Here is a 24,864-nt window from a genome sequence, read left to right as displayed (position 1 = left end):
ACAGAAGAATTCTCAGTAACTTCTTTCGGCTGTGTGTGTGCAACTCACAGAGTTGAACCTTCCTTTAGACAGAGCAGTTTTGAACCTCTGTTTTTGTGGAATTCGCAAGTGGAGATTTCAAGCCCTTTGGGGCCAACGGTAGAAAAGGAAACATCTTCCTATAAAAACTAGAGAGAATCATTCCCAGAAACCAGTTGGTGATGTGTGCATTCCACTCACAGAGTTTACCCTTTCTTTTCATAGAGCAGTTTGGAAACACTCTGTTTGTAAAGTCTGCAAGTGGATATTTGGACCTCTCAGGGATTTCGTTGGAAACGGGATTTCTGCATATAACGCTAGACAGAAGAATTCTCAGTAACTTCTGTGATCTGCGTGTGTTCAACTCACAGAGTTGAACCTTCCTTTAGACAGAGAAGATTTGAAACCCTCTTTTTGTGGAACTTGCAAGTGGAGATTTCAAGCGCTTTGGGGCCAATGGTAGAAAAGGAAATATCTTCGTATAAAAACCAGAGAGAATCATTCTCAGCAACCACTTGGTGATGTGTGCGTTCCACTCACAGAGTTTACCATTTCTTTTCATAGAGCAGTTTGGAAACACTCTGTTTGTAAAGTCTGCAAGTGGATATTTGGACCTCTCTGGGGATTTCGTTGGAAACGGGATTTCGGCATATAACCCTAGACAGAAGAATTCTCAGTAACTTCTGTGGGCTGCGTGTGTTAAACTCACTGAGTTGAACCTTCCTTTAGACAGAGCAGATTTGAAACCCTCTTTTTGTGGAATTTGCAAGTGGAGATTTCAAGCGCTTTGGGGCCAACGGAAGAAAAGGAAATATCTTCGTATAAAAAGTAGAGAGAATCATTCTCAGCAACCACTTGGTGATGTGTGCGTTCCACTCACACAGTTTAACCTTTCTTTTCATAGAGCCGTTTGGAAACACTCTGTTTGTAAAGTCTGCAAGTGGATATTTCGACCTCTCTGGGGATTTCGTTGGAAACGGGATTTCTGCATATAACGCTAGACAGAAGAATTCTCAGTAACTTCTTTAGGCTGCGTGTGTTCCACACACAGAGATGAACCTTCCTGTAGACAGAGCAGATTTGAAACCCTCTTTCTGTGGAATTTGCAAGTGGAGATTTCAAGCGCTTTGGGGCCAATGGTAGAAAAGGAAATATCTTCGTATAAAAACTAGAGAGAATCATTCTCAGCAACCACTTGGTGATGTATGCGTTCCACTCACAGAGTTTACCATTTCTTTTCATAGAGCAGTTTGGAAACACTCTGTTTGTAAAGTCTGCAAGTGGATATTTGGACCTTTTTGAGGATTTCATTGGAAACGGCATTTCTGCATATAACGCTGACAGAAGAATTCTCAGTAACTTCTGTGGGCTGCGTGTGTTCAACTCACTTAGTTGAACCTTCGTTTAGACAGAGCAGATTTGAAACCCTCTTTTTGTGGAATTTGCAAGTGGAGATTTCAAGTGCTTTGGGGCCAATGATAGAAAAGGAAATATCTTCTTATAAAAAGTAGAGAGAATCATTCTCAGCAACCACTTGGTGATGTGTGCGTTCCACTCACAGAGTTTAACCTTTCTTTTCATAGAGCAGTTTGGAAACACTCTGTTTGTAAAGTCTGCAAGTGGATATTTGGACCTCTCTGGGGATTTCGTTGGAAACGGGATTTCTGCATATAACGCTAGACAGAAGAATTCTCAGTAACTTCTTTCGGCTGTGTGTGTTCAACTCACAGAGTTGAACCTTCCTTTAGACAGAGCAGATTTGAAGCCGTCTTTTTGTGGAATTTGCAAGTGGAGATTTCAAGCGCTTTGGGGCCAACTGTAGAAAAGGAAATATCTTCCTATAAAAACTAGAGAGAATCATTCTCAGAAACCACTTGGTGATGTGTGCGTTCCACTCAGAGAGTTTACCCTTTCTTTTCATAGAGCAGTTTGGAAACACTCTGTTTGTAAAGTCTGCAAGTGGATATTTGGACCTCTCTGGGGATTTCGTTCGGAACGGGATTTCTGCATATAACGCTATACAGAAGAATTGTCAGTAACTTCTTTGGGCTGCGTGTGTTCAACTCACAGACTTGAACCTTCCTTTAGACAGAGCAGATTTGAAACCCTCTTTTTCTGGAATTTGCAAGTGGAGATTTCTAGGGCTTTGGGGCCAACGGTAGAAAAGGGAATATCTTCCTATAAAAACCGCATAGAATCATTCTCAGCAACCACTTGCTGATGTGTGCGTTCCACTCACAGAGTTTAACCTTTCTTTTCATAGAGCAGTTTGGAAACACTCTGTTTGTAAAGTCTGCAAGTGGATATTTGGACCTCTCTCCGGATTTCATTGGAAACTGGATTTCTGTATATAACGCTAGACAGAAGAATTCTCAGTAACTTCTTTGGGCTGCGTGTGTTCAACTCACAGAGTTGAACCTCCGTTTAGACAGAGCAGATTTGAAACCCTCTTTTTGTGGAATTTGCAAGTGGAGATTTCAAGCGCTTTGGGGCCAACGGAAGAAAAGGAAATATCTTCTTATAAAAACTAGAGAAAATCATTCTCAGCAACCACTTGGTGATGTGTGCGTTCCACTCACACAGTTTAACCTTTCTTTTCATAGAGCAGTTTGGAAACACTCTGTTTGTAAAGTCTGCAAGTGGATATTTGGACCTCTCTGGCGATATTGTTGGAAACGGGATTTCTGCATATAATGCTAGACAGATGAATTCTCAGTAACTTCTTTGGGCTGTGTGTGTGCAACTCACAGAGTTGAACCTTCCTTTAGACAGAGCAGTTTTGAACCTCTGATTTTGTGGAATTCGCAAGTGGAGATTTCAAGCTCTTTGGGGCCAATGGTTGAAAAGGATATATCTTCGTATAAAAACTAGAGAGAATGATTCTCAGCAACCATTTGGTGATGTGTGCATTCCACTCACAGAGTTTACCCTTTCTTTGCTTAGAGCAGTTTGGAAACACTCTGTTTGTAAAGTCTGCAAGTGGATATTTGGACTTCTCTGGGGATTTCTTTGGAAACGGGATTTCTGCATATAACGCTAGACAGAAGAATTCTCAGTAACTTCTGTGGGCTGCGTGTGTTCAACTCACAGAGTTGAAACTTCCTTTAGACAGAGCACATTTGAAACCGTCTTTTTGTGGAATTTGCAAGTGGAGATTCAAGCGCCTTGTGGCCAAGTGTAGAAAAGGAAATATCTTCCTATAAAAAGTAGAGAGAATCATTCTCAGCAACCACTTGGTGATGTGTGCGTTCCACTCACAGAGTTTACCCTTTCTTTTCATAGAGCAGTTTGGAAACACTCTGCTTGTAAAGCCTGCCAGTGGATATTTGGACCTCTCTGGGGATTTCGTTGGAAACGGGATTTCTGCATATAACCCTAGACAGAAGAATTCTCAGTAATTTCTTTGGGCTGCGTGTGTTCAACTCACAGAGTTGAACCTTCCTTTAGACAGAGCAGATTTGAAACCGTCTTTTTGTGGAATTTGCAAGTGGAGATTACAAGCGCTTTGGGTCCAACGGTAGAAAAGGAAATATCTTCCTATAAAAACTGGAGAGAATCATTCTCAGCAACCACTTGGTGATGTGTGCGTTCCACTCACAGAGTTTAACCTTTCTTTTCATAGAGCAGTTTGGAAACACTCTGTTTGTAAAGTCTGCAAGTGGATATTTGGACCTCTCTGGGGATTTCGTTGGAAACGGGATTTCTGCATATATCGCTAGACGGAAGAATTCTCAGTAACTTCTTTCTGCTGTGTGTGTTCAACTCACAGAGTTGAACCTTCCTTTAGACAGAGCAGATTTGAAACCGTCTTTTTGTGGAATTTTCAAGTGGAGATTTCAAGCGATTTGGGGCCAACGGTAGAAAAGGAAATATCTTCTTATAAAAACTAGAGAGAATCATTCTCAGCAACCACTTGGTGATGTGTGCGTTCCACTCACAGAGTTTAACCTTTCTTTTCATAGAGCAGTTTGGAAAACCTCTGTTTGTAAAGACTGCAATTGGATATTTGGACCTCTCTTCGGATATCTCTGGAAACGGGATTTCTGCATATAACGCTAGACAGATGAATTCTCAGTAACTTCTTTCGGCTGTGAGTGTTCAACTCACAGAGTTGAACCTTCCTTTAGACAGAGCAGTTTTGAACCTCTGTTTTTGTTGAATTCGCAAGTGGAGATTTCAAGCGCTTTGGGGCCAATGGTAGAAAAGGAAATATCTTCGTATAAAAACTAGAGGGAATCATTCTCAGCAACCATTTGGTGATGTGTGCGTTCCACTCACAGAGTTTACCCTTTCTTTTCATAGAGCAGTTTGGAAACACTCTGTTTGTAAAGTCTGCAAGTGGATATTTGGACCTCTCTGGGGATTTCATTGGAAACGGGATTTCTGCATATAACGCTAGACAGAAGAATTCTCAGTAACTTCTTTGGGCTGTGTGTGTTCAACTCACAGAGTTGAACCTTCCTTTAGACAGAGCAGATTTGAAACCCTCTTTTTGTGGAACTTGCAAGGGGAGATTTCAAGCGCCTTGGGTCCAACGGTAGAAAAGGAAATACATTCCTATAAAAACTGGAGAGAATCATTCTCAGCAACGACTTGGCAATGTGTGCGTTCCACTCACAGAGTTTAACCTTTCTTTTCTTAGAGCAGTTTGGAAACACTCTGTTTGTAAAGTCCGCAATTGGATATTTGGACCTCTCTTGGGATATCGTTGGAAACGGGATTTCTGCATACAACGCGAGACAGATGAATTCTCAGTAACTTCTTTGGGCTGTGTGTGTGCAACTCACAGAGTTGAACCTTCCTTTAGACAGAGCAGTTTTCAACCTCTGTTTTTCTGGAACTCGCAAGTGGAGATTTCAAGCTATTTGGGGCCAATGGTAGAAAAGGATATATCTTCGTATAAAAACTAGAGAGAATCATTCTCAGCAACCACTTGGTGATGTGTGCATTCCACTCACAGAGTTTACCCTTTCTTTTCTTAGAGCAGTTTGGAAACACTCTGTTTGTAAAGTCTGCAAGTGGATATTTGGACCTCTCTGGGGATTTCGTTGGAAACGGGATTTCTGCATATAACGCTAGACATAAGAATTCTCAGTAACTTCTTTGGGCTGCGTGTGTTCAACTCACAGAGTTGAACCTTCCTTTAGACAGAGCAGATTTGAAACCCTCTTTTTGTGGAATTTGCAAGAGGAGATTTCAAGCGCTTTGGGGCCAACGGTAGAAAAGGAAATATCTTCTTATAAAAACTAGAGAGAAGCATTCTCAGCAACCACTTGGTGATGTGTGCGTTCCACTCACAGAGTTTAACCTTTCTTTTCATAGAGCAGTTTGGAAACACTCTGTTTGTAAAGTCTGCAAGTGGATATTTGGACCTCTCTTGGGATATCTCTGGAAACGGGATTTCTGCATATAACGCTAGACAGATGAATTCTCAGTAACTTCTTTCGGCTGTGAGTGTTCAACTCACAGAGTTGAACCTTCCTTTAGACAGAGCAGTTTTGAACCTCTGTTTTTGTGGAATTCGCAAGTGGAGATTTCAAGCGCTTTGGGGCCAATGGTAGAAAAGGAAATATCTTCGTATAAAAACTAGAGGGAATCATTCTCAGCAACCACTTGGTGATGTGTGCGTTCCACTCACAGAGTTTACCCTTTCTTTTCATAGAGCAGTTTGGAAACACTCTGTTTGTAAAGTCTGCAAGTGGATATTTGGAGCTCTCTGGGGATTTCGTTGGAAACGGGATTTCTGCATATAACGCTAGACAGAAGAATTCTCAGTAACTTCTTTGGGCTGTGTGTGTTCAACTCACAGAGTTGAACCTTCCTTTACACAGAGCAGATTTGAAACCCTCTTTTTGTGGAACTTGCAAGGGGAGATTTCAAGCGCCTTGGGTCCAACGGTAGAAAAGGAAATATCTTCCTATAAAAACTGGAGAGAATCATTCTCAGCAACGACTTGGCAATGTGTGCGTTCCACTCACAGAGTTTAACCTTTCTTTTCTTAGAGCAGTTTGGAAACACTCTGTTTGTAAAGTCCGCAATTGGATATTTGGACCTCTCTTGGGATATCGTTGGAAACGGGATTTCTGCATACAACGCGAGACAGATGAATTCTCAGTAACTTCTTTGGGCTGTGTGTGTGCAACTCACAGAGTTGAACCTTCCTTTAGACAGAGCAGTTTTGAACCTCTGTTTTTCTGGAACTCGCAAGTGGAGATTTCAAGTTATTTGGGGCCAATGGTAGAAAAGGATATATCTTCGTATAAAAACTAGAGAGAATCATTCTCAGCAACCACTTGGTGATGTGTGCATTCCACTCACAGAGTTTACCCTTTCTTTTCTTAGAGCAGTTTGGAAACACTCTGTTTGTAAAGTCTGCAAGTGGATATTTGGACCTCTCTGGGGATTTCGTTGGAAACGGGATTTCTGCATATAACGCTAGACATAAGAATTCTCAGTAACTTCTTTGGGCTGCGTGTGTTCAACTCACAGAGTTGAACCTTCCTTTAGACAGAGCAGATTTGAAACCCTCTTTTTGTGGAATTTGCAAGAGGAGATTTCAAGCGCTTTGGGGCCAACGGTAGAAAAGGAAATATCTTCTTATAAAAACTAGAGAGAAGCATTCTCAGCAACCACTTGGTGATGTGTGCGTTCCACTCACAGAGTTTAACCTTTCTTTTCATAGAGCAGTTTGGAAACACTCTGTTTGTAAAGTCTGCAAGTGGATATTTGGACCTCTCTTGGGATATCTCTGGAAACGGGATTTCTGCATATAACGCTAGACAGATGAATTCTCAGTAACTTCTTTCGGCTGTGAGTGTTCAACTCACAGAGTTGAACCTTCCTTTAGACAGAGCAGTTTTGAACCTCTGTTTTTGTGGAATTCGCAAGTGGAGATTTCAAGCGCTTTGGGGCCAATGGTAGAAAAGGAAATATCTTCGTATAAAAACTAGAGGGAATCATTCTCAGCAACCACTTGGTGATGTGTGCGTTCCACTCACAGAGTTTACCCTTTCTTTTCATAGAGCAGTTTGGAAACACTCTGTTTGTAAAGTCTGCAAGTGGATATTTGGACCTCTCTGGGGATTTTGTTGGAAACGGGATTTCTGCATATAACGCTAGACAGAAGAATTCTCAGTAACTTCTTTGGGCTGTGTGTGTTCAACTCACAGAGTTGAACCTTCCTTTAGACAGAGCAGATTTGAAACCCTCTTTTTGTGGAACTTGCAAGGGGAGATTTCAAGCGCCTTGGGTCCAACGGTAGAAAAGGAAATATCTTCCTATAAAAACTGGAGAGAATCATTCTCAGCAACGACTTGGCAATGTGTGCGTTCCACTCAAAGAGTTTAACCTTTCTTTTCTTAGAGCAGTTTGGAAACACTCTGTTTGTAAAGTCCGCAATTGGATATTTGGACCTCTCTTGGGATATCGTTGGAAACGGGATTTCTGCATACAACGCGAGACAGATGAATTCTCAGTAACTTCTTTGGGCTGTGTGTGTGCAACTCACAGAGTTGAACCTTCCTTTAGACAGAGCAGTTTTGAACCTCTGTTTTTGTGGAACTCGCAAGTGGAGATTTCAAGTTATTTGGGGCCAATGGTAGAAAAGGATATATCTTCGTATAAAAACTAGAGAGAATCATTCTCAGCAACCACTTGGTGATGTGTGCATTCCACTCACAGAGTTTACCCTTTCTTTTCTTAGAGCAGTTTGGAAACACTCTGTTTGTAAAGTCTGCAAGTGGATATTTGGACCTCTCTGGGGATTTCTTTGGAAACGGGATTTCTGCATACAACGCGAGACAGATGAATTCTCAGTAACTTCTTTGGGCTGTGTGTGTGCAACTCACAGAGTTGAACCTTCCTTTAGACAGAGCAGTTTTGAACCTCTGTTTTTCTGGAACTCGCAAGTGGAGATTTCAAGATATTTGGGGCCAATGGTAGAAAAGGATATATCTTCGTATATAAACTAGAGAGAATCATTCTCAGCAACCACTTGGTGATGTGTGCATTCCACTCACAGAGTTTACCCTTTCTTTTCTTAGAGCAGTTTGGAAACACTCTGTTTGTAAAGTCTGCAAGTGGATATTTGGACCTCTCTGGGCATTTCATTGGAAACGGGATTTCTGCATATAACGCTAGACATAAGAATTCTCAGTAACTTCTTTGGGCTGCGTGTGTTCAACTCACAGAGTTGAACCTTCCTTTAGACAGAGCAGATTTGAAACCCTCTTTTTGTGGAATTTGCAAGTGGAGATTTCAAGCGCTTTGGGGCCAACGGTAGAAAAGGAAATATCTTCTTATAAAAACTAGAGAGAAGCATTCGCAGCAACCACTTGGTGATGTGTGCGTTCCACTCACAGAGTTTAACCTTTCTTTTCATAGAGCAGTTTGGAAACACTCTGTTTGTAAAGTCTGCAATTGGATATTTGGACCTCTCTTGGGATATCTCTGGAAACGGGATTTCTGCATATAACGCTAGACAGATGAATTCTCAGTAACTTCTTTCGGCTGTGAGTGTTCAACTCACAGAGTTGAACCTTCCTTTAGACAGAGCAGTTTTGAACCTCTGTTTTTGTGGAATTCACAAGTGGAGATTTCAAGCGCTTTGGGGCCAATGGTAGAAAAGGAAATATCTTCGTATAAAAACTAGAGGGAATCATTCTCAGCAACCACTTGGTGATGTGTGCGTTCCACTCAGAGAGTTTACCCTTTCTTTTCATAGAGCAGTTTGGAAACACTCTGTTTGTAAAGTCTGCAAGTGGATATTTGGACCTCTCTGGGGATTTCGTTGGAAACGGGATTTCTGCATATAACGCTAGACAGAAGAATTCTCAGTAACTTCTTTGGGCTGTGTGTGTTCAACTCACAGAGTTGAACCTTCCTTTAGACAGAGCAGATTTGAAACCCTCTTTTTGTGGAACTTGCAAGGGGAGATTTCAAGCGCCTTGGGTCCAACGGTAGAAAAGGAAATATCTTCCTATAAAAACTGGAGAGAATCATTCTCAGCAACGACTTGGCAATGTGTGCGTTCCACTCACAGAGTTTAACCTTTCTTTTCTTAGAGCAGTTTGGAAACACTCTGTTTGCAAAGTCCGCAATTGGATATTTGGACCTCTCTTGGGATATCGTTGGAAACGGGATTTCTGCATACAACGCGAGACAGATGAATTCTCAGTAACTTCTTTGGGCTGTGTGTGTGCAACTCACAGAGTTGAACCTTCCTTTAGACAGAGCAGTTTTGAACCTCTGTTTTTGTGGAACTCTCAAGTGGAGATTTCAAGCTATTTGGGGCCAATGGTAGAAAAGGATATATCTTCGTATAAAAACTAGAGAGAATCATTCTCAGCAACCACTTGGTGATGTGTGCATTCCACTCACAGAGTTTACCCTTTCTTTTCTTAGAGCAGTTTGGAAACACTCTGTTTGTAAAGTCTGCAAGTGGATATTTGGACCTCTCTGGGGATTTCGTTGGAAACGGGATTTCTGCATATAACGCTAGACAGAAGAATTCTCAGTAACTTCTGTGGGCTGCGTGTGTTCAACTCACAGAGTTGAACCTTCCTTTAGACAGAGCAGATTTGAAACCCTCTTTTTGTGGAATTTGCAAGTGGAGATTTCAAGCGCATTGGGGCCAACGGTAGAAAAGGAAATATCTTCTTATAAAAACTAGAGAGAAGCATTCTCAGCAACCACGTGGTGATGTGTGCGTTCCACTCACAGAGTTTACCCTTTCTTTTCATAGAGCAGTTTGGAAACACTGTTTGTAAAGTCTGCAATTGGATATTTGGAACTATCTTGGGATATCGTTGGAAACGGGATTTCTGCATATAACGCTAGTCAGATGAATTGTCAGTAACTTCTGGGGCTGCGTGTGTTCAACTCACAGAGTTGAACCTTCCTTTAGACAGAGCAGATTTGAAACCCTCTTTTTGTGGAATTTGCAAGTGGAGATTTCAAGCGCTTTGGGGCCAACGGTAGAAAGGAAATATCTTCCTATAAAAACTAGAGAGAATCATTCTCAGCAACCACTTGGTGATGTGTGCGTTCCACTCAGAGAGTTTACCCTTTCTTTTCATAGAGCAGTTTGGAAACACTCTGCTTGTAAAGTCTGCAAGTGGATATTTATACCTCTCTTGGGATATCGTTGGAAAGGGGATTTCTGCATATAACGCTAGACAGATGAATTCTAAGTAACTCCTTTGGGCTGTGTGTGTGCAACTCACAGAGTTGAACCTTCCTTTAGACAGAGCAGTTTTGAACCTCTGGTTTTGTGGAATTCGCAAGTGGAGATTTCAAGCGCATTGGGGCCATCGGTAGAAAAGGAAATATCTTCGTATAAAAACTAGAGAGAATCATTCTCAGAAACCACTTGGTGATGTGTGCGTTCGACTCACAGAGTTTACCCTTTCTTTTCGTAGAGTAGTTTGGAAACACTCTGTTTGTAATGTCTGCAAGTGGATATTTGGACCTCTCTGGGGATTTCGTTGGAAACGGGATTTCTGCATATAACGCTAGACAGAAGAATTCTCAGTAACTTCTGTGATCTGCGTGTGTTCAACTCACAGAATTGAACCTTCCTTTAGACAGAGCAGATTTGAAACCCTCTTTTTGTGGAATTTGCAGGTGGAGATTTCAAGTGCTTTGGGGCCAACGAAAGAAAAGGAAATATCTTCTTATAAAAAGTAGAGAGAATCATTCTCAGCAACCACTTGGTGATGTGTGCGTTCCACTCACAGAGTTTAACCTTTCTTTTCATAGAGCAGTTTGGAAACACTCTGTTTGTAAAGTCTGCAAGTGGATATTTGGACCTCTCTGGGGATTTCGTTGGAAACGGGATTTCTGCATATAACGCTAGACAGAAGAATTCTCAGTAACTTCTTTCAGCTGTGTGTGTTCAACTCACAGAGTTGAACCTTCCTTTAGACAGAGCAGATTTGAAACCGTCTTTTTGTGGAATTTGCAAGTGGAGATTTCAAGCGCTTTGGGGCCAAGGGAAGAAAAGGAAATATCTTCTTATAAAAAATAGAGAGAATCATTCTCAGCAACCACTTGTTGATGTGTGCGTTCCACTCAGAGAGTTTAACCTTTCTTTTCATAGAGCAGTTTGGAAACACTCTGTTTGTAAAGTCTGCAAGTGGATATTTGGACCTCTCTGGGGATTTCGTTGGAAACGGGATTTCTGCATATAAGGCTAGACAGAAGAATTCTCAGTAACTTCTTTTGGCTGTGTGTGTTCCACACACAGAGTTGAACCTTCCTTTAGACAGAGCAGATTTGAAACCGTCTTTTTGTGGAATTTGCAAGTGGAGATTTCAAGCGCTTTGGGGCCAGCTGTAGAAAAGGAAATATCTTCTTATAGAAACTAGAGGGAATCATTCTCAGCAACCACTTGGTGATGTGTGCGTTCCACTCACCGTGTTTAACCTTTCTTTTCATAGAGCAGTTTGGAAACACTCTGTTTGCAAAGTCTGCAATTGGATATTTGGAACTCTCTTGGGATATCGTTGGAAACGGGATTTCTGCATATAACGCTAGACAGATGAATTCTCAGTAACTTCTTTGGGCTGTGTGTGTGCAACTCAGAGAGTTGAACCTTCCTTTAGACAGAGCAGTTTTGAACCTCTGTTTTTGTGGAATTCGCAAGTGGAGATTTCAAGCTCTTTGGGGCCAACTGTAGAAAAGGAAATATCTTCGTATAAAAACTAGAGAGAATCATTCTCAGCAACCACTTGGTGATGTGTGCGTTCCACTCACGGAGTTTACCCTTTCTTTTCTTATAGCAGTTTGGAAACACTCTGTTTGTAAAGTCTGCAAGTGGTATTTGGACCTCTCTGGGGATTTCGTTGGAAACGGGATTTCTGCATATAACGCTAGACAGAAGAATTCTCAGTAACTTCTGTGGGCTGCGTGTGTTCAACTCACAGAGTTGAACCTTCCTTTATACAGAGCAGATTTGAAAACCTCTTTTTGTGGAATTTGCAAGTGGAGATTTCAAGCGCTTTGGGGCCAACGGTAGAAAAGGAAATATCTTCGTATAAAAACTAGAGAGAATCATTCTCAGCAACCACTTGTTGATGTGTGCGTTCCACTCAGAGAGTTTAACCTTTCTTTTAATAGAGCAGTTTGGAAACACTCTGTTTGTAAAGTCTGCAAGTGGATATTTGGACCTCTCTGGGGATTTCGTTGGAAACGGGATTTCTGCATATAACGCTAGACAGAAGAATTCTCAGTAACTTCTTTGGGCTGCGTGTGTTCAACTCACAGAGTTGAACCTTCCTTTAGACAGAGCAGATTTGAAACCCTCTTTTTGTGGAATTTGCAAGTGGAGATTTCAAGCGCTTTGGGGCCAACTTAAGAAAAGGAAATATCTTCTTATAAAAACTAGAGAGAATCATTCTCAGCAACCACTTGGTGATGAGTGCGTTCCACTCACAGAGTTTAACCTTTCTTTTCATAGAGCAGTTTGGAAACACTCTGTTTGTAAAGTCTGCAAGTGGATATTTGGACCTCTCTTGGGATATCGTTTGAAACGGGATTTCTGCATATAACGCTAGACAGATGAATTCTCAGTAACTCCTTTGGGCTGCGTGTGTGCAACTCACAGAGTTGAACCTTCCTTTAGACAGGGCAGATTTGAAACCCTCTTTTTGTGGAATTTGCAAGTGGAGATTTCAAGTGCTTTCGGGCCAACGGTAGAAAAGGAAATATCTTCCTATCAAAACTAGAGAGAATCATTCTCAGCAACCACTTGGTGATGTGTGCGTTCCACTCAGAGAGTTTAACCTTTCTTTTCATAGAGCAGTTTGGAAGCACTCTGTTTGTAAAGTCTGCAAGTGGATATTTGGACCTCTCTGGGGATTTCGTTGGAAACGGGATTTCTGCATATAACGCTAGACAGAAGAATTCTCAGCAACTTCTTTGGGCTGCGTGTGTTCAACTCACAGAGTTGAACCTTCCTTTAGACAGAGCAGATTTGAAACCCTCTTTTTGTGGAATTTGCAAGTGGAGAATTCAAGCGCTTTGGGGCCAACTTAAGAAAAGGAAATATCTTCTTATAAAAACTAGAGAGAATCATTCTCAGCAACCACTTGGTGATGTGTGCGTTCCACTCACAGAGTTTACCCTTTCTTTTAATAGAGCAGTTTGGAAACACTCTCTTTGTAAAGTCTGCAAGTGGATATTTGGACCTCTCTGGGGATTTCGTTGGAAACGGGATTTCTGCATATAATGCTATACAGAAGAATTCTCAGTAACTTCTTTCGGTTGTGTGTGTGCAACTCACGGAGTTGAACCTTCCTTTAGACAGAGCAGTTTTGAAACCGTCTTTTTGTGGATTTTGCAAGTGGAGATTTCAAGCGCTTTGGGGCCAACTGTAGAAAAGGAAATATCTTCCTACAAAAACTAGAGAGAATCATTCTCAGCAACCAGTTGGTGATGTGTGCGTTCCACTCATAGAGTTTAACCTTTCTTTTCATAGAGCAGTTTGGAAACACTCTGTTTGTAAAGTCTGCAAGTGGATATTTGGACCTCTCTGGGGATTTCGTTGGAAACGGGATTTCTGCATATAACGCTAGACAGAAGAATTCTCAGTAACTTCTTTGGGCTGCGTGTGTTCAACTCACAGAGTTGAACCTTCCTTTAGACAGAGCAGATTTGAAACCCTCTTTTTGTGGAATTTGCAAGTGGAGATTTCAAGCGCTTTGGGGCCAACGGTAGAAAAGGAAATATCTTCCTATAAAAACTGGAGAGAATCATTCTCAGCAACCACCTGCTGATGTGTGCGTTCCACTCACAGAGTTTAACCTTTCTTTTCATAGAGCAGTTTGGAAACACTCTGTTTGTAAAGTCTGCAAGTGGATATTTGGACCTCTCTGGGGATATTGTTGGAAACGGGATTTCTGCATATAACGCTAGACAGATGAATTCTCAGTAACTTCCTTGGGCTGTGTGTGTGCAACTCACAGAGTTGAACCTTCCTTTAGACAGAGCAGTTTTGAACCTCTGTTTTTGTGGAATTCGCAAGTGGAGATTTCAAGCGCTTTGGGGCCAACGGTAGAAAAGGTAATATCTTCGTATAAAAACTAGAGAGAATCATTCTCAGACACCACTTGGTGATGTGTGCGTTCCACTCACAGAGTTTACCCTTTCTTTTCATAGAGCAGTTTGGAAACACTCTGTTTGTAAAGTCTGCAAGTGGATATTTGGACCTCTCTGGGGATTTCGTTGGAAAAGGGATTTCTGCATATAAAGCTAGACAGAAGAATTCTCAGTAACTTCCGTGATCTGCGTGTGTTCAACTCACAGAGTTGAACCTTCCTTTAGACAGAGCAGATTTGAAACCCTCTTTTTGTGGAATTTGCAAGTGGAGATTTCAAGCGCTTTGGGGCCAATGGTAGAAAAGGAAATATCTTCGTATAAAAACTAGAGGGAATCATTCTCAGCAACCACTTGGTGATGTGTGCATTCCACTCACAGAGTTTACACTTTCTTTTCATAGAGCAGTTTGGAAACACTCTGTTTGTATAGTCTGCAAATGGATATTTGGACCTCTCTGGGTATTTCGTTGGAAACGGGATTTCTGCATATAACGCTAGACAGAAGAATTCTCAGTAACTTCTTTGGGCTGTGTGTGTTCAACTCACAGAGTTGAACCTTCCTTTAGACAGAGCATATTTGAAACCCTCTTTTTGTGGAACTTGCAAGGGGAGATTTCAAGCGCCTTGGGTCCAACGGTAGAAAAGGAAATATCTTCCCATAAAAACTGGAGAGAATCATTCTCAGCAACGACTTGGCAATGTGTGCGTTCCACTCACAGAGTTTAACCTTTCTTTTCTTAGAGCAGTTTGGAAACACTCTGTTTGAAAAGTCCGCAATTGGATATTTGGACCTCTCTTGGGATATCGTTAGAAACGGGATTTCTGCATACAACGCGAGACAGATGAATTCTCAGTAACTTCTTTGGGCTGTGTGTGTGCAACTCACAGAGTTGAACCTTCCTTTAGACAGAGCAGTTTTGAACCTCTGTTTTTGTGGAACTCGCAAGTGGAGATTTCAAGCTCTTTGGGGCCAATGGTAGAAAAGGATATATCTTCGTATAAAAACTAGAGAGAATCATTGTCAGCAACCACTTGGTGATGTGTGCATTCCACTCAGAGAGTTTACCCTTTCTTTTCTTAGAGCAGTTTGGAAACACTCTGTTTGTAAAGTCTGCAATTGGATATTTGGACCTCTCTGGGGATTTCGTTGGAAACGGGATTTCTGCATATAACGCTAGACAGAAGAATTCTCAGTAACTTCTTTGGGCTGCGTGTGTTCAACTCTCAGAGTTGAACCTTCCTTTAGACAGAGCAGATTTGAAACCCTCTTTTTGTGGAATTTGCAAGTGGAGATTTCAAGCGCTTTGGGGCCAACGGTAGAAAAGGAAATATCTTCCTATAAAAACTAGAGAGAATCATTCTCAGCAACCACTTGGCGATGTGTGCGTTCCACTCAGAGAGTTTACCCTTTCTTTTCATAGAGCAGTTTGGAAACACTCTGTTTGTAAAGTCTGCAAGTGGATATTTGGACCTCTCTGGGGATTTCTTTGGGAATGGGATTTCTGCATATAACGCTATACAGAAGAATTCTCAGTAACTTCTATGGGCTGCGTGTGTCCAACTCACAGAGTTGAACCTTCCTTAAGACAGAGCAGATTTGAAGGCCTCTTTTTGTGGAATTTGCAAGTGGAGATTTCAAGCCCTTTGATGCCAACGGTAGAAAAGGAAGTATCTTCGTATAAAAACTAGAGAGAATCATTCTCAGCAACCACTTCGTGATGTGTGCGTTCCACTCACAGAGTTTAACCTTTCTTTTCATAGAGCAGTTTGGAAACACTCTGTTTGTAAAGTCTGCCAGTGGATATTTGGACCTCTCTGGGGATTTCGTTGGCAACGGGATTTCTGCATATAACCCTAGACAGAAGAATTCTCAGTAATTTCTTTGGGCTGTGTTTGTTCAACTCACAGAGTTGAACCTTCCTTTAGACAGAGCAGATTTGAAACCATCTTTTTCTGGAATTTGCAAGTGGAGATTTCAAGCGCTTTGGGTCCAACGGTGGAAAAGGAAATATCTTCCTATGAAAACTGGAGAGAATCATTCTCAGCAACCACTTGGTGATATGTGCGTTCCACTCACAGAGTTTAACCTTTCTTTTCATAGAGCAGTTTGGAAACACTCTGTTTGTAAAGTCTGCAAGTGGATATTTGGACCTCTCTGGGGATTTCGTTGGAAACGGGATTTCTGCATATAACGCTAGACAGAAGAATTCTCAGTAACTTTTTCGGCTGTGTGTGTTCAACTCACAGAGTTTAACCTTCCTTTAGACAGAGCAGATTTGAAACCGTCTTTTTGGGGAATTTGCAAGTGCAGATTTCAAGCGCTTTGGGGCCAACTGTAGAAAAGGAAATATCTTCCTATAAAAACTAGAGAGAATCATTCTCAGCAACCACTTGGTGATGTGTACGTTCCACTCACAGAGTTTAACCTTTCTTTTCATAGAGCAGTTTGGAAACACTCTGTTTGCAAAGTCTGCAAGTGGATATTTGGACCTTTCTGGGGATTTCGTTGGAAACGGGATTTCTGCATATAACGCTAGACAGAAGAATTCTCAGTAACTTCTTTGGGCTGCGTGTGTTCAACTCACAGAGTTGAACCTTCCTTTAGACAGAGTAGATTTGAAACCCTCCTTTTGTGGAATTCGCAAGTGGAGATTTCAAGCGCTTTGGGGCCAACGGTAGAAAAGGTAATATCTTCGTATAAAAACTAGAGAGAATCATTCTCAGACACCACTTGGTGATGTGTGCGTTCCACTCACAGAGTTTACCCTTTCTTTTCATAGAGCAGTTTGGAAACACTCTGTTTGTAAAGTCTGCAAGTGGATATTTGGACCTCTCTGGGGATTTCGTTGGAAAAGGGATTTCTGCATATAACGCTAGACAGAAGAATTCTCAGTAACTTCCGTGATCTGCGTGTGTTCAACTCACAGAGTTGAACCTTCCTTTAGACAGAGCAGATTTGAAACCCTCTTTTTGTGGAATTTGCAAGTGGAGATTTCAAGCGCTTTGGGGCCAATGGTAGAAAAGGAAATATCTTCGTATAAAAACTAGAGGGAATCATTCTCAGCAACCACTTGGTGATGTGTGCATTCCACTCACAGAGTTTACACTTTCTTTTCATAGAGGAGTTTGGAAACACTCTGTTTGTATAGTCTGCAAATGGATATTTGGACCTCTCTGGGTATTTCGTTGGAAACGGGATTTCTGCATATAACGCTAGACAGAAGAATTCTCAGTAACTTCTTTGGGCTGTGTGTGTTCAACTCACAGAGTTGAACCTTCCTTTAGACAGAGCATATTTGAAACCCTCTTTTTGTGGAACTTGCAAGGGGAGATTTCAAGCGCCTTGGGTCCAACGGTAGAAAAGGAAATATCTTCCTATAAAAACTGGAGAGAATCATTCTCAGCAACGACTTGGCAATGTGTGCGTTCCACTCACAGAGTTTAACCTTTCTTTTCTTAGAGCAGTTTGGAAACACTCTGTTTGAAAAGTCCGCAATTGGATATTTGGACCTCTCTTGGGATATCGTTAGAAACGGGATTTCTGCATACAACGCGAGACAGATGAATTCTCAGTAACTTCTTTGGGCTGTGTGTGTGCAACTCACAGAGTTGAACCTTCCTTTAGACAGAGCAGTTTTGAACCTCTGTTTTTGTGGAACTCGCAAGTGGAGATTTCAAGCTCTTTGGGGCCAATGGTAGAAAAGGATATATCTTCGTATAAAAACTAGAGAGAATCATTGTCAGCAACCACTTGGTGATGTGTGCATTCCACTCACAGAGTTTACCCTTTCTTTTCTTAGAGCAGTTTGGAAACACTCTGTTTGTAAAGTCTGCAAGTGGATATTTGGAACTCTCTGGGGATTTCGTTGGAAACGGGATTTCTGCATATAACGCTAGACAGAAGAATTCTCAGTAACTTCTTTGGGCTGCGTGTGTTCAACTCTCAGAGTTGAACCTTCCTTTAGACAGAGCAGATTTGAAACCCTCTTTTTGTGGAATTTGCAATTGGAGATTTCAAGCGCTTTGGGGCCAACGGTAGAAAAGGAAATATCTTCCTATAAAAACTAGAGAGAATCATTCTCAGCAACCACTTGGCGATGTGTGCGTTCCACTCAGAGAGTTTACCCTTTCTTTTCATAGAGCAGTTTGGAAACACTCTGTTTGTAAAGTCTGCAAGTGGATATTTGGACCTCTCTGGGGATTTCTTTGGGAATGGGATTTCTGCATATAACGCTATACAGAAGAATTCTCAGTAACTTCTATGGGCTGCGTGTGTCCAACTCACAGAGTTGAACCTTCCTTAAGACAGAGCAGATTTGAAGGCCTCTTTTTGTGGAATTTGCAAGTGGAGATTTCAAGCCCTTTGATGCCAACGGTAGAAAAGGAAGTATCTTCGTATAAAAACTAGAGAGAATCATTCTCAGCAACCACTTCGTGATGTGTGCGTTCCACTCACAGAGTTTAACCTTTCTTTTCATAGAGCAGTTTGGAAACACTCTGTTTGTAAAGTCTGCCAGTGGATATTTGGACCTCTCTGGGGATTTCGTTGGCAACGGGATTTCTGCATATAACCCTAGACAGAAGAATTCTCAGTAATTTCTTTGGGCTGTGTTTGTTCAACTCACAGAGTTGAACCTTCCTTTAGACAGAGCAGATTTGAAACCATCTTTTTCTGGAATTTGCAAGTGGAGATTTCAAGCGCTTTGGGTCCAACGGTGGAAAAGGAAATATCTTCCTATGAAAACTGGAGAGAATCATTCTCAGCAACCACTTGGTGATATGTGCGTTCCACTCACAGAGTTTAACCTTTCTTTTCATAGAGCAGTTTGGAAACACTCTGTTTGTAAAGTCTGCAAGTGGATATTTGGACCTCTCTGGGGATTTCGTTGGAAACGGGATTTCTGCATATAACGCTAGACAGAAGAATTCTCAGTAACTTTTTCGGCTGTGTGTGTTCAACTCACAGAGTTGAACCTTCCTTTAGACAGAGCAGATTTGAAACCGTCTTTTTGTGGAATTTGCAAGTGCAGATTTCAAGCGCTTTGGGGCCAACTGTAGAAAAGGAAATATCTTCCTATAAAAACTAGAGAGAATCATTCTCAGACACCACTTGGTGATGTGTGCGTTCCACTCACAGAGTTTACCCTTTCTTTTCATAGAGCAGTTTGGAAACACTCTGTTTGTAAAGTCTGCAAGTGGATATTTGGACCTCTCTGGGGATTTCGTTGGAAACGGGATTTCTGCATATAACGCTAGACAGAAGAATTCTCAGTACCTTCTGTGGGCTGCGTGTGTTAAACTCACAGAGTTGAACCTTCCTTTAGACAGAGCAGATTTGAAACCCTCTTTTTCTGGAATTTGCAAGTGGAGAATTCAAGCGCTTTGGGGCCAACGGTAGAAAAGGAAATATCTTCCTATCAAAACTAGAGAGAATCATTCTCAGCAGCCACTTGGTGATGTGTGCGTTCCACTCAGAGAGTTTAACCTTTCTTTTCATAGAGCAGTTTGGAAACACTCTGTTTGTAAAGTCTGCAAGTGGATATTTGGACCTCTCTGGGGATATCGTTGGAAACGGGATTTCTGCATATAACCCTAGACAGAAGAATTCTCAGTAACTTTTTGGGCTGCGTGTGTTCAACTCACAGAGTTGAACCTTCCTTTAGACAGAGCAGATTTGAAACCCTCTTTTTGTGGAATTTGCAAGTGGAGATTTCAAGCGCTTTGGGGACAACGGTAGAAAAGGAAATATCTTCCTATAAAAACTGGAGAGAATCATTCTCAGCAACCAGTTAGTGATTTATGCGTTCCACTCACAGAGTTTACCCTTGCTTCTCATAGAGCATTTTGGAAACACTCTGTTTGTAAAGTCTGCAAGTGGATATTTGGAACTCTCTGGGGATTTCGTTGGAAACAGGATTTCTGCATATAACCCTATACAGAAGAATTCTCAGTTACTTCTGTGGACTGCGTGTGCTCAACTCACAGAGTTGAATCTTCCTTTAGACAGAGCAGTTTTGAACCTCTGATTTTGAGGAATTCGCAAGTGGAGATTTCAAGCACTTTGGGGCCAATGGTAGAAAAGGAAATATCTTCATATAAAAACTAGAGAGAATCATTCTCAGCTACCACTTGGTGATGTGTGCATTCCACTCACAGAGTTTACCCTTTCTTTTCATAGAGCAGTTTGGAAATACTCTGTTTGTAAAGTCTGCAAGTGGATACTTGGACCTCTCTGGGGATTTCGTTGGAAACGGGATTTCTGCATATAACGCTAGACAGAAGAATTCTCAGTAACTTCTTTGTGCTGGGTGTGTTCAACTCACAGAGTTGAACCTTCGTTTAGACAGAGCAGATTTGAAACCCTGTTTTTGTGGAATTTGCAAGTGGAGATTTCAAGCGCTTTGGGGCCAACGGAAGAAAAGGATATATCTTCTTATAAATACTAGACAGAATCATTCTCAGCAACCACTTGGTGATGTGTGCGTTCCGCTCAGAGCGTTTAACCTTTCTTTTCATAGAGCAGTTTGGAAACACTCTGTTTGTAAAGTCTGCAAGTGGATATTTGGACCTCTCTGGGGATTTCGTTGGAAACGGGATTTCTGCATATAACACTAGACAGAAGAATTCTCAGTAACTTTTTTGGGCTGCGTGTGTTCAACTCACAGAGTTGAAACTTCCTATAGACAGAGCAGATTTGAAACCCTGTTTTTGTGGAATTTGCAAGTGGAGATTTCAAGCGCTTTGTGGACAACGGTAGTAAAGCAAATATCTCCTTATAAAAACGAGAGGGAATCATTCTCAGCAACCACTTTGTGATGTGTTCGTTCCACTCGAAGAGTTTACCATTTGTTTTCATAGAGCAGTTTGGAAACACTCTGTTTGTAAAGTCTGCAAGTGGATATTTGGACCTCTCTGGGGATTTCGTTGGAAACGGGATTTCTGCATATAACCCTAGACAGAAGAATTCTCAGTAACTTCTTTGGACTGCATGTGTGCAACTCACAGAGTTGAACCTTGCTTTAGACAGAGCAGATTTGAAACCCTCTTTTTGTGGAATTTGCAAGTGGAGATTTCAAGCACTTTGGGGCCAACGGTAGAAAAGGAAATATCTTCGTATAAAAACTAGAGAGAATCATTCTCAGCAACCACTTGGTGATGTGTGCGTTCCACTCACAGAGTTTAACCTTCCTTTTCATAGAGTAGTTTGGAAACACTCTGTTTGGAAAGTCTGCAAGTGGATATTTGGACCTCTCTGGGGATTTCGTTGGAAACGGGATTTCTGCATATAACGCTAGACAGAAGAATTCTCAGTAACTTCTTTGGGCTGCGTGTGTTCAACTCACAGAGTTGAACCTTCCTTTAGACAGAGCAGATTTGAAACCCTCTTTTTGTGGAATTTGCAAGTGGAGATTTCAAACGATTTTTGGCAATGGTGGAAAAGGAAATATCTTCGTATAAAAACTAGAGAGAATCATTCTCAGCAACCACTTGGTGATGTATACATTCCACTGAGAGTTTACACTTTCTTTTCATAGAGCAGTTTGGACACACTCTGTTTGTAAACTCTGCAAGTGGATATTTGGACCTCTCTGGGGATTTCGTTGGAAACGGGATTTCTGCATATAGCGGTAGACAGAAGAATTCTCAGTAACTTCTTCGCACTGCGTGTGTTCAACTGACAGAGTTGAACCTTCCTTTAGACAGAGCAGATTTGAAACCCTTTTTTTGTGGAATTTGCAAGTGGAGATTTCAAGCTCTTTGGGGCCAACAGTAGAAGAGGAAATATCTTCCTATAAAAACTGGAGAGAATCATTCTCAGCAACCACTTGGGGATGTGTACATTCAACTCAGAGAGTTTACCCTTTCTTTTCATAGAGCAGTTTGGACACACTCTGTTTGTAAAGTCTGCAAGTGGATATTTGGACCTCTCTGGGGATTTCGTTGGAAACGGGATTTCTGCATATAACGTTAGACAGAAGAATTCTCAGTAACTTCTTCGGGCTGCGTGAGTTCAACTCACAGAGTTGAACCTTCCTTTAGACAGAGTAGATTTGAAACCCTGTTTTGGTGGAATTTGCAAGTGGAGATTACAAGCGCTTTGGGGCCAATTGTAGAAAAGGAAATATCTTCCTATAAAAACTGGAGAGAATCATTCTCAGCAACCAGTTGGTGATGTGTGCGTTCCACTCACAGAGTTTAACCTTTCTTTTCATAGAGCAGTTTGGAAACACTCTGTTTGTAAAGTCTGCAAGTGGATATTTGGACCTCTCTGGGGATTTCGTTGGAAACGGGATTTCTGCATATAATGCTAGACAGAAGAATTCTCAGTAACTTCTTTGGGCTGCGTGTGTTCAACTCACAGAGTTGAACCTTCCTTTAGACAGAGCAGATTTGAAACCCTCTTTTTGTGGAATTTGCAAGAGGAGATTTCAAACGATTTTTGGCAATGTTGGAAAAGGAAATATCTTCGTATAAAAACTAGAGAGAATCATTCTCAGCAACCACTTGGTGATGTGTACATTCCACTGAGAGTTTACACTTTCTTTACATAGAGCAGTTTGGAAACACTCTGTTTGTAAAGTCTGCAAGTGGATATTTCGTCCTCTCTGGGGATTTCGTTGGAAACGGGATTTCTGCATATAACGCTAGACAGAAGAATTCTCAGTAACTTCTTCGGGCTGCGTGTGTTCAACTCACAGATTTGAACCTTCCTTTAGACAGAGCAGATTTGAAACCCTCTTTTGGTGGATTTTGCAAGTGGAGATTTCAGGCGCTTTGGGGCCAACGGAAGAAAAGGGAATATCTTCTTATAAAAACTAGAGAGAAGCATTCTCAGCAACCACTTGGTGAAGTGTGCGTTCCACTCAGAGCGTTTAACCTTTCTTTTCATAGAGCAGTTTGGAAACACTCTGTTTGTAAAGTCTGCAAGTGGATCTTTGGACCTCTCGCGGGATTTCGTTGGTAACGGGATTTCTGCATATAACGCTAGACAGATGAATTCTCTGTAACTTCTTTGGGCTGTGTGTGTGCAAATCACAGAGCTGAGCCTTCCTTTAGACAGAGCAGATTTGAACCTCTGTTTTTGTGGAATTTGCAAGTGGAGATTTCAAGCTCTTTGTGGCCAACGGAAGAAAAGGAAATATCTTTGTATAAAAACTAGAGAGAATCATCCTCAGCAACCACTTGGTGATGTGTGCATTCCACTCACAGAGTTTAACCTTTCTTTTCATAGAGCAGTTTGGAAACACTCTGTTTGTGAAGTCTGCAAGTGGATATTTGGACCTCTCTGGGGATTTCGTTGGAAACGGGATTTCTGCATATAACGCTAGACAGAAGAATTCTCAGTAACTTCTTCGCACTGCGTGTGTTCAACTAACAGAGTTGAACCTTCCTTTAGACAGAGCAGATTTGAAACCCTCTTTTTGTGGAATTTGCAAGTGGAGATTTCAAGCTCTTTGGGGCCAACAGTAGAAGAGGAAATATCTTCCTATAAAAACTGGAGAGAATCATTCTCAGCAACCACTTGGTGATGTGTGCCTTCCACTCACAGAGTTTAACCTTTCTTTTCAGAGAGCAGTTTGGACACGCTCTGTTTGTAAACTCTGCAAGTGGATATTTGGACCTCTCTGGGGATTTCGTTGGAAACGGGATTTCTGCATATAGCGGTAGACAGAAGAATTCTCAGTAACTTCTTTGGGCTGCATGTGTTCAACTCACAGAGTTGAACCTTCCTTTAGACAGAGCAGATTTGAAACCCTCTTTTTGTGGAATTTGCAAGTGGAGATTTCAAGCTCTTTGGGGCCAACAGTAGAAGAGGAAATATCTTCCTATAAAAACTGGAGAGAATCATCCTCAGCAACCACTTGGTGATGTGTGCGTTCCACTCACAGAGTTTAACCTTTCTTTTCATAGAGCAGTTTTGAAACACTCTGTTTGTAAAGTCTGCAAGTGGATATTTGGACCTCTCTGGGGATTTCGTTGTTAACGGGATTTCTGCATATAACGCTAGACAGAAGAATTCTCAGTAACTTCTTTGGGCTGTGTGTGTGCAACTCACAGTGCTGAACCTTCCTTTAGACAGAGGAGATTTGAACTTCTGTTTTTGTGGAATTTGCAAGTGGAGATTTCAAGTGCTTTGCGGCCAACGATAGAAAAGGAAATATCTTCGTATAAAAACTAGAGAGAATCATTCTCAGCAACCACTTGGTGATGTGTGCGTTCCACTCACAGAGTTTAACCTTTCTTTTCATAGAGCAGTTTGGAAACACTCAGTTTGTAAAGTCTGCAAGTGGATATTTGGACCTCTCTGGGGATTTCATTGGAAACGGGATTTCTGCATATAACGCTAGACAGAAGAATTCTCAGTAACTTCTTTGGGCTGCGTGTGTGCAACTCACAGAGTTGAACCTTCCTTTAGACAGAGCAGATTTGAAACACTCTTTTTGTGGAATTTGCAAGTGGAGATTTCAAGCACTTTGGGGCCAACGGTAGAAAAGGAAATATCTTCGTATAAAAACTAGAGAGAATCATTCTCAGCAACCACTTGGTGATGTGTTCGTTCCACTCACAGAGTTTACCCTTTCTTTTCATAGAGCAGTTTGGAAACACTCTGTTTGTAAAGTCTGCAAGTGGATATTTGGACCTCTCTGGTGTTTTCGTTGGAAACGGGATTCTGCATATAACGCTAGACAGAAGAATTCTCCGTAACTTCTTCACGCTGCGTGTGTTCAACTCACAGAGTTGAACCTTC

The sequence above is a fragment of the Gorilla gorilla genome, chromosome 9 (genome assembly GCF_029281585.2).
Source record: "Gorilla gorilla gorilla isolate KB3781 chromosome 9, NHGRI_mGorGor1-v2.1_pri, whole genome shotgun sequence".
NCBI lineage: Eukaryota > Metazoa > Chordata > Mammalia > Primates > Hominidae > Gorilla > Gorilla gorilla.
Note: the sequence above shows the minus strand (reverse complement) of the source record.